This window comes from Ictalurus punctatus, chromosome 12 (genome assembly GCF_001660625.3).
Source record: "Ictalurus punctatus breed USDA103 chromosome 12, Coco_2.0, whole genome shotgun sequence".
Lineage (NCBI taxonomy): Eukaryota > Metazoa > Chordata > Actinopteri > Siluriformes > Ictaluridae > Ictalurus > Ictalurus punctatus.
Window position 1 is genome coordinate 27,414,046 of NC_030427.2, and position 14,306 is coordinate 27,428,351.

A 14,306-nucleotide genomic window follows, 5' to 3' on the forward strand; every position below is an offset into this window, starting at 1 on the left:
CACGAATGATCAACATTCATACAGAACGCGAGTATGAAGAAGAAAAAATCAGTGAGTATGTGTGTTCAATTCCAAATATCTTTGGAAGGGTGCCATTGATTCTGTAGCTTTCTGTATCAGGCTAAACGAGTTGCATTTACTAAAAGTAATGATTGTAATTCTAGACAAAACCCTAAAAGTAAAGCGAAGCACACAGACGCTTCTTTGGTTCTTATTGACAGTCCTGACTCCATGTGCACACTGGTTTTTCATTAAACGCTACTCGAGCATCGTTACTCCCTCAGGGCTGTGACAAGTCATCATTCTTCACTTATAATCGAGGCCCTAATAAACTTATAATGAAAGTTTCATGATGACTCGCCTTTGAAAGTATAGGCCTGAATATGAATATTCATGTTTATTGAGCATTCGCAAACCGCCCTGGTTGTCATTACCCCGGTGCACATTAATGTTGTTTGGAAATAGAAAAATGTACTAATTAGGCATGTGGATATTCGGTATCATAATTACTCACATCACAGTACTCAAGCCGTACAGCATAATGTTTTTGGTATTATCAGGATATTGTATTTAAAAAAGACTTATTTATAAGCATATTACCTTGTCAGCGTGACAATCCTCCTGTTCTTGTCTTTCAGACTTTTACAGAGCTCTTATTCAGTGAACAGAATTATGGGATGGAGAAAAATACATCCGATGCTGCTTTCGAATTTCTCCAGTAACGGAAGACGGGTTTAAACTGTATACGACGTTTGGACCGATTTTGCTTTCACGGAGAAAAACGGCTCCGTTTAAGAGAACCGTTTGGTTGTCAGCTGAGATTTATAATCTTAGTCTGCATAATGTGCAATTTTTTAGCTGACAAGAAGTTCTGTCAGCGTCCAGAATGAAACATGCTAATGGGAAAATATTCTTTCATGGTGCACTAAGTATTAGCTCATGTATCAATTGATCATCATGTAAGCATTAGCTCACTCATTAATATATGCTTATTTGTGTACCCTTATTGTAAAGTGATACCAAAACATCTTTAGAACCTCAAGCTCAGTTTGAAGTATGTTCGTGTTTACGCATGAGTCTGGATTGGGCCGACTGATGGCAGAGCATAGACATTTACTTTTAGTCTATATTTAGAGGATCTTTAGCATATAATCTGACATATAGAACACACATTATCATATAGTATATCTATATATATATATATATATAATTTATCCAAGTCAGTCCCTCTGGGATTTTGCAATTTTGCAATCACAGAAATTTAAGTGAAATCTAGCAAACTCTCTGCAATATTCTCAGGAGCTTGCAATGTTTCAAAATAAGTGCAGATTTGGCCCAATATGCGTCATGTGACATCATCACGATGCGCATTCAGCCAAAGCCCTCACGTGCATCGAACATGAGTACAGCTAAAAGGTCTGATTTACCAACAATCAGCACGGTTAAAGACCGCGCAAAATAATTTCATGCAATTGCAATTTCACCAGTTGAAGTAGTTTCCAACAACAACAAAAAAAAGCACAAAAAATTCCATCAGGAATTTTCGCGAAAATCGCAAAAATCTAACATTTTACAACCTCATTGTACGTTCGGCTTTAACAAGACAGGTTTCCGTTTGCTGCCTCATGAAAGCAACCTCTGGTACTCTGAAGTACAGGGCTGATAACGCTGCTGATAATGTTCAATATTGTACCATACTGCACCACTGGTACATACACAGTGCCAATATTTGTGCTCGATAAATCCAGCTTTCAGTTAATTATTCAAGTCTCTGTCTCTCAGCACAGTGACTGCTTCCTCTGTGATGAACAGTGTGTAGAGAGTTTTCATTAAGTGCTCCTCTACAAGCATTCCATTGGGGGACTGAGATAATCTGCATAAAGCGTCTTTCTTTCTCTTTTAATGCCGCTCTGATGGCGTTTATGGTGCGAATGCGCCGACCCTGAGCTGAAATGCCGAACGGAATGAAAAATGTGCTCCTTAAAAAGCACAAGGTCGCTCTTGTGAAATTACGAAACGCTGAAAGGCTCCAGCTTTTCAAACCTTTTGAGGCACGCCATCACACACACACACACACACACACACAAACACACCTACAATGGAAGCATGGAACAGTACTCCAGGTCTCATTTTGAGCGTTTGAATGAATGTTTGATTGCATGCTTGGTTTTTAATCAGTGAGCTACAGGCTTTGATCGATATCTTCGTTGTGTCAGCTGCTCAGTGAGCAGAGGTCAGAGGTCAGAGGAGAATGGTCAGACTGGCTCGAGCTGAGAGGAAGGCTACATTAACTCAAATAATCCATCCATCCATCCATCTTCTATACCGCGTTATCCTTTTCAGTGTCACGGGGAAACCTGGAGCCTATCCCAGGGAGCATCGGGCACAAGGCGGGGTACACCCCGGACACGGTGCCAATCACATACACACTCACATCCATCCATACACTACGGACACTTTGGACACGCCAATCAGCCTACCATGCATGTCTTTGGACTGGGGGAGGAAACCGGAGTACCCGGAGGAAACCCCCGCAGCACGGAGAGAACACGCAAACTCCAACTCAAATAATCATTCTTTACAACTGTTGTGCACACAACACATCAAAACTTGAGGCGGAACAACAGACGGCAAAATCGTGTTACTACTATCCATTAAAATCACATTTATGAGTAATAAAGGTGTTTGGAATAAAGTGACTGTTGAGTGTATGGTCTCTTTAAATAATAATAATAGTAAAAAAAAAAAAAAATGAAAGAAAAAGAAATGAAGTGTACTACCAACACCCAACCAATCAAGACAAGGTAGCTGATCAATAACTGCCTGTCTATACAGGTCCTTCACTCAGGAAGCACTTGCACGTGTTTTGGGGTGTGGCTTTGAAGGGACCATTACAGTATGGCTAATCGATCATCAAAATAAGTCACCGATTACCTCGGATTAAAATATTACTCGTTTATTAACAGCATGCTAAATGATTAATACACAGCCCCAAAGGCGTGGTTGTACGTGTGCTGAAACGGATAAACATTTATTCAAGCTGTTTCATATCAGTACAAACGGCAGCGTGTGGCGCTGTGTGTCGGTGTGTAATGACTGGCACTCGGCACCGAGAGAGATGAATTACCTCTACGGTCATCTGAGAATGTTTAGCGAGATGACTTTAATTGCACGGGGAATTTTAAAACCAGCTCTTCTGGGTTTTTTTTCTTTATTGATTTCCCGACACTAATACTGACAGAACTACACAGCGGGGAAATATCATTCAGCTCTCAAAGTCTCGTGAAAACTAATCCTGAGTGCTTTTAGTGCTGCTGTTGTGAGTAAACGCAATGGGTTGGTTTTTTTTTTTTTTTTTTTTAAATTTCACGTGTGATGGATTCAGGGCATTTTCAGGTCGTCAACAGACAACAACAGACAACACTTGCTACAAACACATGAACAAACGGGTGAATTATTAGTGAGTGATTTGAATAGTACAAAGTAGGTTCATTGTTTTAGTATAAGGCTGTCATTTCCTGTCAATCCATTCCATTTCTCTTGAGAGCCTCACTTGAGTTTCTCGTGATTCATAGCTGAAAATCATTTGACACTGATTTTTAGCTACATGTATATCGCCATGGCAACACTAGTAAATATATCTGCAACTGTCCACCCTTTGCAATTCAAGGCATCTTGAGTATAAGTGAAATTATATTACACTGTATGGCCGAAAGTACGTGCCAGAACCGTTGCTCGAAAGCTGGACGCTCACAATTGTCTAGAATGTCTTTGTAGGCTGTAGCAATAATATTCACTGGAACTAAGGTGCTGAAACCAAAGCCTGTTCCAGCATGACAATGAGAGCTCCATGAAGACATGGGTTGCCAAGTTTAGTGTGGAAGAATTCAAGCGTCCTGCACAAAGCCCTGACCTCAGCCTCACTGAACACCAGGCTGTCTCGCTCAACATCAGCGCCTGATCTCACTAATGGTCTTGTGGCTGAACGGACACAAATCCCCACGACTGCGCTCCAAAATCCAGTGGAAAGTCTTCCCAGAAGAGCGGAGCTTATTATAACAGCAAAGGGGGAATAAATCAATATTAATGCCCATGGTTTTGGAATAGGATGTTTAATTCCAAGTTCAAATTTAGTCTTATACTGCCAGATCATTGTGCTTCTTCCTGGAACTATATGCATGAAACGTGCCTAATAACACGATTGATAATCTTATACTGTATTTATTTTAAAAAATTTATTAAAAAAAAAAAACTCATAATAAATGCTTTTGCTTAAATATAAGATCTGAGATATAATTATATTAGCATTAGTGGAACAGTCCTGCTCGTCTCCTACCAGGAGATCTAAGGGGATTAAACTGGCACACACTTTATCACATTAATTATTCCTAAAGCTATGACAAATATTTACTCATATGATCAGCTCCTTCTTTCATCAAAAAGACCAGAAGGCTTATGAGATGAATAATAAAATTCCTAATATGAAATAGTTTCATGCAATTTGCTGTTAACTGTTCCCTTAGGACAAGGTTCAATCAAACATATTATTGCTAAGAATACGTTTCAGTCTCTGCTGTGAGGGATGAGTTTAAATTTTACTTAATTATTAGGAATAAACTCACCATTATTGCCGTGGATTTGGAGTCCCGGGCCTGGTGACCTCATGCTCTGTGGTTTTCCATCTTTTAACACTCTGGTCTTAGTTCATGAATGGTTTCATAAGCAGCTGATCAGTAAAACACGACGTATATGAGCACTAAAACGGGCTCATTATTCAGTTATTATATTATGTTATTCGTCACCTACTATAAATATTTAATTTACTCGTTTATTTAACTTGGGGGATACGGTGGATTAAGGGTTAGCACATTTTCCTCGCTCCTTCAGGGTTGCGGGTTTACATGTTCTCCCCGTGCCTTGGGGTTTTCCTCCGGGTACTCCGGCTTCCTCCCCCAGTTCAAAGACATGCGTCATAGGCTGATTGGCATCTTAAATTGTCTGTAGTGTGTGAATGTGTGTGCGATTATGCCCTGTGATGGGTTGGCACCCTGTCCAGGATGTCCCCTGCCTGGTGCCCAGAGTCCCCTGGGAAGGGCTCCAGGCTCCCCGTGACCCTGTGTAGGATAAGCGGAACAGAATATGAAAAGACGTGTATCTTTAATTTATATAAAGTATCAAAAGAAAAATTATTCAATTATAAAATGATTACGAATTTACTAAGATGACAATCTAAACTCTCTCCTCATATTCATCTTTTGATCTCAAACCTAAATGTCTTCAGTCTACAGCAAAAATAAATGAACTGACCTTGCCGTTCCAATAGTTTCGGAGAGGATTGTAACTATGTAAAATATTCAATAGCTTGAAACAGGAAGTAGTTCGGGATTAAAATGGTACTCCAACGTCCTTATATGAGGATTGTATGCAGACATTGACACAAACCAATTAGAGGAAAATGTAATTATGATGAGGCAAGTGGTTTCCCACAAGGACGTATACTATGTCCTTCTTGATTCATCATTTTCTTGAAATAAACAAGTATCAATCTGCATTTTCCTCAGGATCAGGATCACGCACATAATCCCAGCTAGCCATCAACAAATATCTGTTCACAGCCCTCAGCCCTTTCTTCAATTATAATTTCAATGGTGTTTTTTTGCTGTTGCTGTTGCTGTGAGACACGAATCGTGTTAGTCTCAGTAATTCAGATCCTGTGAGCCGCATATGCTTATCTTGAGGAAGTGCCCTAGAGATGAAGTGCACTTCTTGGATACTTGACCACCAAGGAAGGTCAAGAGTGACACAGCGAGGTGTGGGACGATCGGAGATGCATTTCATCTTGCTAGCTAACAAGTTTAGTTAATAAAACATATTGTTTATACCTAATGGAGCTAGGTGGCTTTCTTTTCTTTTTTCAGTTCAACACTAAAATACTGAATACTAAAAAAAAAAACACGCTAGCCGTGTAAGAAAACAAAACAGTAACTAACTGGCAAGTTATCAAGCTGGCTAACAAACCGATGCTAGCAATCAAAAGAGTTTTTGTTTTGTACACCTCACGAGGCAGTGTTAAGGGGAAAAAAACCCCCAAACATATAAAGAAAAAGCCTGCTACTTTATTTCAATGCATGAACATTAACAAAAACGGATGAACCAGTGAATTTCCTCCTGTTTCTAAGGTGCAGCTCATTTTTCACTTGCAATTTTGCACTTTAGCTGTTTAGTTGTTGTGTGTTCAATTGCTGCTCTTAAATAAAGCCTTGAACTTTCTTCTCTTTATGATTTCCTCTGCCCATGAGATGACCTCTGCTGTGGACCTTTGCTAAAAGACCGTGCTATCATCTTCTAGCTCCTGTTTCTCTCTCACACACACACACACACACACACACGCACAGTGTAGTTCTTGCTCTGGTGAATGTGTTTTAGAAATTTTCGTTTAAGCAAATAAGGATTCTTCCAGTTTTAAAGTAGTAGACGCATGTGGGTAACTTGAATGCCGTGAACGTTTGGTGGAAAGGTCATAATTTGTGCAAATAAGGATTCTTCCACCAAAATGAAGTTTGCGATTAAGGGGGAAGGAGCGTAACTTAAAATGCCTCGGTGACTATCCAGCTAACTATATTTACTTCTGTAAGTATAAAGTCAGACATCTCACCAGGTTGGGGTGTATTATTACACAAATGATTCATATGTTTAAACCCTTCCTAACTTTATCCGACCAAAGTTATTTTTCGCATTTACACAGGTTGATAGTGAATTGGGTTCGAACGGCCAGTCATTCCAGTGGACGGGTGTTTGTGTTTGTGTGTGTGTGTGTGCGTGCGTGTGTGTGTATATATATATATCTCCAGTATGAGTGAGATTGTGTGCTTTGCTGGCAAACCCAGTCATTAAGGACATGATGAACGGACTTTCCTACAGTTAGTATAGAAAACAAGAACAAGGCAAATTAAAGCTCGTTGTTTCCAACAAGACAGGAGCTGTAATTATCCAGTCAGGTTCCCAGCTGTGGATCATGTGACCGACGCATTGAACGTTAGAGAAACGCTCCGAAAATAATCAACATTTCTTGAGGAAACCCTCCCAGTGACGGCAAGCATACAGTATGTCACAAACCATGAACCAGAGCATTCGATTGTGATTTTTCTTTTATATCTGCAAAACTAAAAAGCTCACTTCCTTTTTACTTCCTGTTTCCCAAAACTCCTGCCTGGACAACGCCTCTGATTACTGCTTGCACCTCTGCCTGTTTTGTCTCACTCCTCGTCTCAGCATGCTCTTTATTAACATTTTTATGCATGGGTGAATGTATACGATAATTAGCTGTGTCCATTGTCTACTGTCTATTGTTATCCTGCCTGTATATACAGTATAGTTTAATGATTCTAGTTTCTTATGCCTCTTTGATGTCATTTGTGTGTCAACGTTGCAGTACAGATATCCAGGAAGATATTTTTCTCTTCTTTTCTTATGAAAACAACTGTCTTGATTTCCAAGAATACAACCGACTGGATGATGTGCAAAAGGCTACAGAGTTTATATCGGTTAAAGTCACTTAAGGTCAACTAGGCCACAGGTTTCCAAAGATGATCATGGAGAACCCCCTTTCTTCAACTAATCAGCTAATTAGCATCCCTTCCTGAGTTGAAGTGGGTGTGTCCAAGCAGGGAAAACACTAAAACATGTAGTACAAGGGATACTTGTTGGAAACTATGCAATGGTTGGGCAAAATAAAAGGAACAAGTTGTTTTCTAGTCCTGTTTCACATTACATGCATTTAAAATGTACTTATACCTCATCCCAGTGTAAACCCATCTGTGGCCAGAAGTCGAGCATAATCAGCACAATCAGGTTGGATGACTAGTCGAGCATAATCAGGTTGGATGGATGGGTTTGCACTTTTCATTAGACCGACCATTTACTTTTGGAGAAAGTAGGGTAAAACTAATATAATGTTCTATTCATATAATATCAAAAGGGCTGGCCCATGGTACAACATTTGCTAGAGAGTCTGGCACATTTAGTTCCATTAAACAAGGCTAAACTTCCCAATCTGGCCGGCATGGCAACCACAGACATTCTTTGCCATCAAACACGGGAGATAATCTTATTAACTCACCAATAGCTTCTGTAGAAAAAGTTCTTTAACCTGTCATGCATAAATAAATCAAACTGTATCGCACTGAAACAGTTGCACGTCAAGTCATCTTAGAAGGAACGGTAAAAACCTTGAATCCATGACCTTACCCAAGTAACCAAGTTACTTAATAAAATATTAAGGGATTTTTTTTTATAGGCACATTCTTCCTCAGGGCTTACATCCTTGTGCTCTTTGTTCTCTCTGATATGAACCTGACACCTAAGTGCAGCCAGCTGTCAAGGCTGTCATGTTTATCGTCAGGAAAAGATGTCAAATGTCAGAGAAGAAACGAGAGACCTCTGCTAAATTCAAAGGTAGCTCTTTATTTCAGCATGGCATTCAAATGAAATACAGAAAAGAAAAAAAAAAAACAAACTAGTGAAGCAATTACAGTCTATTTTGTCTCAAGCATTCCATCCATGATTATGTGGAGTACGTAAAAGTTTTCGGAACGATTTAAAGAGCTGTGGTCTGTGAGTCATAAGAACGACTGGGTCAGTGCAACGTTTAATGTGCTTTATTTCTACAATTTTGGAGAAAAAAGTATGCTTTGGGCAGGCTGCCAGATTGTAACTGAGACGTAATTATATTTCCCTGGTGAAGAACTAAGTTAAATTGATCTTGTAATGTCAACACTTCTTGAAAATGGCCATATACCATGATTGTGTTGGCAAGGCTAATTGAATCACTTTGCTGTATCATTTGTAATCCTGATCAGATTTCTCGGGTGTATATGGCATGTAGTCTTATATTATATCATGGATCGCGTCAACCTGTTTGACCATTTCGAGTTCTTTTTAAGGCAAGACACTACAGGTCGAACTGGTGATTTTGGTCATATCAATCACTTTTCATATCAGTTGGACAAAGTTTCCTCAATAAGATGTCTGGTCTTATTATGTAGAAATAAAAACGTAGAAATTGATATAAATATATCAAATTCGGCAGTAATATATTTATTATACCGTTTTGTCCATTTGCAACCACAGCATTATCTAAAATGATCTAATCTTCCGTCCACTCAGCCCTGCTATCATGAATATCATGTCATACATCCCTGAAATGTTTGTTTCCTGATATACATTTACCAGCCACATTATGAGGAACACCTGTACCCTTGCTCGTTCATGCAATCACCCAATCAGTCAATCATGTGGAAGCAGCGCAATACATAAAATCATGCAGATACAGGTCAAGAGTTTCAGTTGATGTTCACATCAAACATCAGAATGGGGAAAAAATGGGATCTCAGAGATTGTGGTATGACCAGATGGTCAGACTGGGAAGAAGGCTATAGTAACTCAAGTAATCACTTTACAACCATGGTGAGTAGGACAAGATAAGCATTTCAGAATTCACAATAATTCAAACCTTAAGGCAAATGGGCTACAACAGCAGGAGACCACATCGTGTTCTGCTCCTATCAACCAAGGACAGGAATCTGAGGTTAGAGAGACATTTAGGTTTATTTATGTCTTCTCATATTCATATCCTCATATTTACATCTAGATGTCTTAAACAACTTCGAACTTCGAAAATATTGAAACATGTGACTGGTGATTCTTGCTGTTTAAATAGTTTATCACTCTGAAAGTCTACTCTTGGTTTGAGCCCTAGGTTTCACCTGGGAAGACTGCATTTGTTGTTAAAAAGGATAAACCAACATGAAGATCAGAGAACTGTCAATGGGAGAACAAGCAAGCCATTCTGACGCTGAGAAAAGAAGGAAACTCTATCAGAGTCATTGCACAAGCATTGAGCATAGCCAATACAACAATTTAGAAGGTCCTGAAAAAGAAAGAACGCACTGGTGTACTGAGCAACAGACACTGAATGGGTCGGCCAAGGAAAACGACAACAGCTGATGACAGAAACTCATTGTGAGAGCTGTGAAGAAAAACCCAAAAACAACAGTTAGTGACATCACCAACAAGCTTCAGAGGGCAGGGGTGAAGGTATCACAATCCATTCAATAAATATAGAGGTCATACCACAAGATGCAAACCAGTCATCAGCAGTAAAAATCGGAAAGCAAGATTGGAATCCGCAGAGAATTCCAGAGCAGTGGTAGCTCAGACATTGGACTAGTGATTGGAAGGTCATGAGTTCAAATCCCAGTACTGCAAAGCTGGGCCCTTGAGCAAGGCCCTTAGCTCAACTGCTCAAGTGTGTAGATGAGATAAATGTAAGTCACTCTGGATAAGGGTGCTTGCCAAATGCTGTACATGAAAAAAAATACAGAGATGAGCCACAAAAGCTCCAGAACCAAGATTAACCTCTACTGAAGTGATAGACATGCCAAAGTTTGGAGAAAGAATGAATTTCCTCATGATCCAAATCATAAAAGCTCATCAGTCAAACATGGTGGAGGTAGTGTCATGGCTTGAGCTTGCATGGCTGCTTCCGGAAGGGGCTCACTAATCTTTATTGATGATGTAACTCATGATGGCAGCAGCAGAATGATCTGTCTTCTGTCTTCCAATTTACAGCATCCAATCTAATTGGAAGGAACTTCATCATGCAGCAAGACAATGACCCAAAACACACTGCCAACCCAATAAAGGACTTTATCAGGGAGAAAAAGCCGAAGGTTTTAACCAGACCTTAACCCAGTTAAGCAGCATTTCGCTTCCTGAACAGGAGACTTATGGGAGAAACCCCCTGAAACAAACAGCAACTGAAAGAAGCTGCGGTACAAGCCTGGAAAACCGTCATAAATAAAAATGCAACAGTTTGGTGATGTCAATGGGTCACCAGCTTGATGCAGTTATTGCAAATAAGGGATATGCAACCAAATATTAAGTGTTATTGACTTTAATTTACTTTAAGACAATCTGTCCCATTACTTTTTCTTGCCTAAAAGGTGCCATGTTCTAAGTTGCTTAACTGTTTAGATGTAAATATCAGGAAACGAAAGCTGAAATTCTGATCTTTCAACTCATATTCATCTTTTGAGCTCAAACCCAAATGTATTCAGTGTATAGCAAAAACACACACAAAAAAGAAAGAACTGGCCTTGCTGTTGCATGTTTAATAGATGAAGCACCAAGACAAATACAAAGAATACTTGTAAGAAAATTGACAACCAACTGGCAAACATAATTTGTATTATTTTTTAAGTGACACTAGTCACATGTAGTGTCTTGCCTTACGTTCATATATTCTCATCGGGGTACTTTGTTTCTAGTTAGATGAAGTGTGAATGTCTGGCACAGACCCAAACCAGAATGAATGTTTCTTAAGATTCTCGTGGGACTTTCGGTTATTCTGAGATTTGAATATTAATGTGTCCAGGCTCGGATAGCAGTATGCTTTCCATGCCAGAAACACATTCAACAAAGCCCCCAGTGGCAACACACACCTGGTGAATTCATCATTCATTCATGGCAAATCCAAAATGCCAGGATAAACTAATGACTAACGCCTGACTCCCAAGTGATCATAATAATGTCTTTCTTCATCAGGATTCAAGGCTATTATTCTGCTTATGGAGATATCATTTCAGAAGAGGAAGCGCACATGAATTTTTTGTACGAGGTGACATTTACTGCAAACACAGACATGGACACCAAGAACGAAATGTTGCCAAAGCAATCAGAAATCGGTGTGAGATATTCAGACGTGATCACAAGAGAACCCAGTTTTCATCAGAAAAATTGGAAACGAACAGTCTTTCGGTGACATCGCGCTAAATGTTGAAATTTAAGAAAAGAAGAGAAGGGAAAAAACTTGACAGTCAAACATACTATTAAGCGGTTCACTATGCATGTTCCATTATGTTCACAATTACACACCATTTTGGGAGCATGGTGATTAAACAAAATGGCAGATTTCACAAAACAACGATGAGTTTGTGTGGACGTTTGCAAGGGTAAGATGAAAAATATTAAACATAATGTGTATATTAATTATGTAAGTCAAATGTATATTTTATTGATTTGTTCTGCAACAAAAAAAAACACACAAAAGTTGAGCATCAGATTGACCATTTTAGCCCTCAAGCCAAAGTTAACCATAGACTCTCAAACTAGCCCAAAAGTTCAGGCATTAGATAAGGGAGACACATTTTCCTCCTTTTGCATCAGCCTTTATGTGGTGCACTTCTGATTTATGGACATTATACACTCCATCACCCCCCTTTCCCTCTCCCAATCTTTGCAACATACTGTATCTTACCACCTGTCCATCATAGATACACTGTCTGCACTTACAATTTGTTTGAGGAGATGTTTTCAAAAAAAAAACTGTGACAACATTATCTTTCCTGTTCACTCTTCCTCCTCCACTGAAAATGTTCATAGAGTGAGCATGGGGCAGCGTGATACCTGCCCCAACGGGCCTCTATTCGCACTTGTTCCAGTACCCATTTTGGAACACTACGATGATGCAATGATAACTTTATAGAGCTTAATGTTGCAGTGAGCATCCTGACCCAGGATTGCGCAGCATATGTAAAGATAAGCAAATCGATGGAACATTGGCTCATATCTGTCAAATAGCAACATTTGAACTTTTTTTTTTTAAATCACTGGTCACTCAGAGGAGATAGTTAGTATTACAGCAGAGCTTAATGTATGGAATTGTACGGAGTGAATGATGACTTTTGTCGAATGGCTGTAAATGGTGGGGCTCTGCAACACCTTCTCCCTATGGACAAGCTGCCATTGATGAGAGACTCTAGATGCTTTCAACCTCCATCCAAATCAGCAGCAGCTCACTAAACAAATACATTGAGACCTTCTACTGCTTCAGTCTGCAATAACCATCAATATCAAACCCATATACAACAGACCAATCTAAAAGCATCAGTGTAACTGACACCCTCAGACTGATCTGAAAACCAGGACAGTGTCTCTAAGAAGATCTCCAGGGCTGTGAGTTACAGTTATGAGCTTTTACATGAAAGAGGCCAAAGTGCTATTGATCTACAAAAGCAGCTATTTTTATACTTGCTCTAGCAACACACTTGAGATCTTCTGACCATGCTATTTTTAATCAATTTTAACAAAATTATTTTTTTTTAAAAATCGAATCTTAGTGCACTAAATGTCATTCTTACCCCGCTTCTTGAAATAAATGACATTTTAACAAGTAATTATTGCAAACACCATGGACAAAATATTAGCCACATTCACCAATATCATCACCTTAATATACTGCACCGCAACGTGAACGGGAAGGTGCACATGAATTACAATAGCAGCTGTAATGAATGGGAATAAGGTGGATTATCTGAGAGTGAATAGGCCCAAAATGTGTGTGTGACTTGTCCAGTGAGCCTGCATTGACATTTATTGGCCTGCAAAATCACCTAAAAAATAATAACAATGAAAAAACTTCCAATTTTACAAGAAATCTTCAAATCTGCCTTTCATCTGTCACCAACCCTACACTGTTTTTTAAAACCTTTTTCTTACGTGTAGGTAAACATGTTATTGAGTGTTCTATATGTGGGGTTCTTTACGGGCTTTTCTTCACACCAAATCCTCCCATTTCTGATTGGGATCTTGACGGTTTGGTCCATTACGGAGCTCATTTTCAGCTGCAGGAAAAGGCAGTAGGGCACCAAATCCTCTTTATATGCCCTGGTCCTCTTAAAAAAGTAATAATAGTTTCTTTATTCTTAAAGAGCACTGAATTATAACTAAAAGAAATGTAGTGATAAACCAAAGAGCATCAATACACATGATGTGATTAATTGTGATTGTTAGCAATTTAGTGAATTTAGTGAGAAGTAGAATAAATGTTATGCATAATACTGACACTAATGTACACAGCTGTGCAAGTTCTACTCAGCTATTTGGTGGAGCATCCTGTTGAAAAACCTCTTGGTTATGGCCTTTCTTTGTTTTTACTTTAATAGTTCTCTCTATATTTTTTAAATGTACGTTTATTAAAATAGCACTGTAAACAAAACGAAACCCCCCCCCCCCCCCCCCCCCCGCCCAAATAAACAGGTTTTCTAATGCAAAGATATTTTCTATAGCTTTTGGAATGTTTCTATTTGTTTTATACAAGTTATTCTTTTGTTCATTATTATGCATTGCACATATAAAAAATGTCATGAGATTTTTTTTTAATTTTTTTTTTCAATCAGTAATCATGATAAAAGACATTTTAACTTTTTGGTAGAGGCTCATGTTTCTGTGTGATGAGTAACAAAATA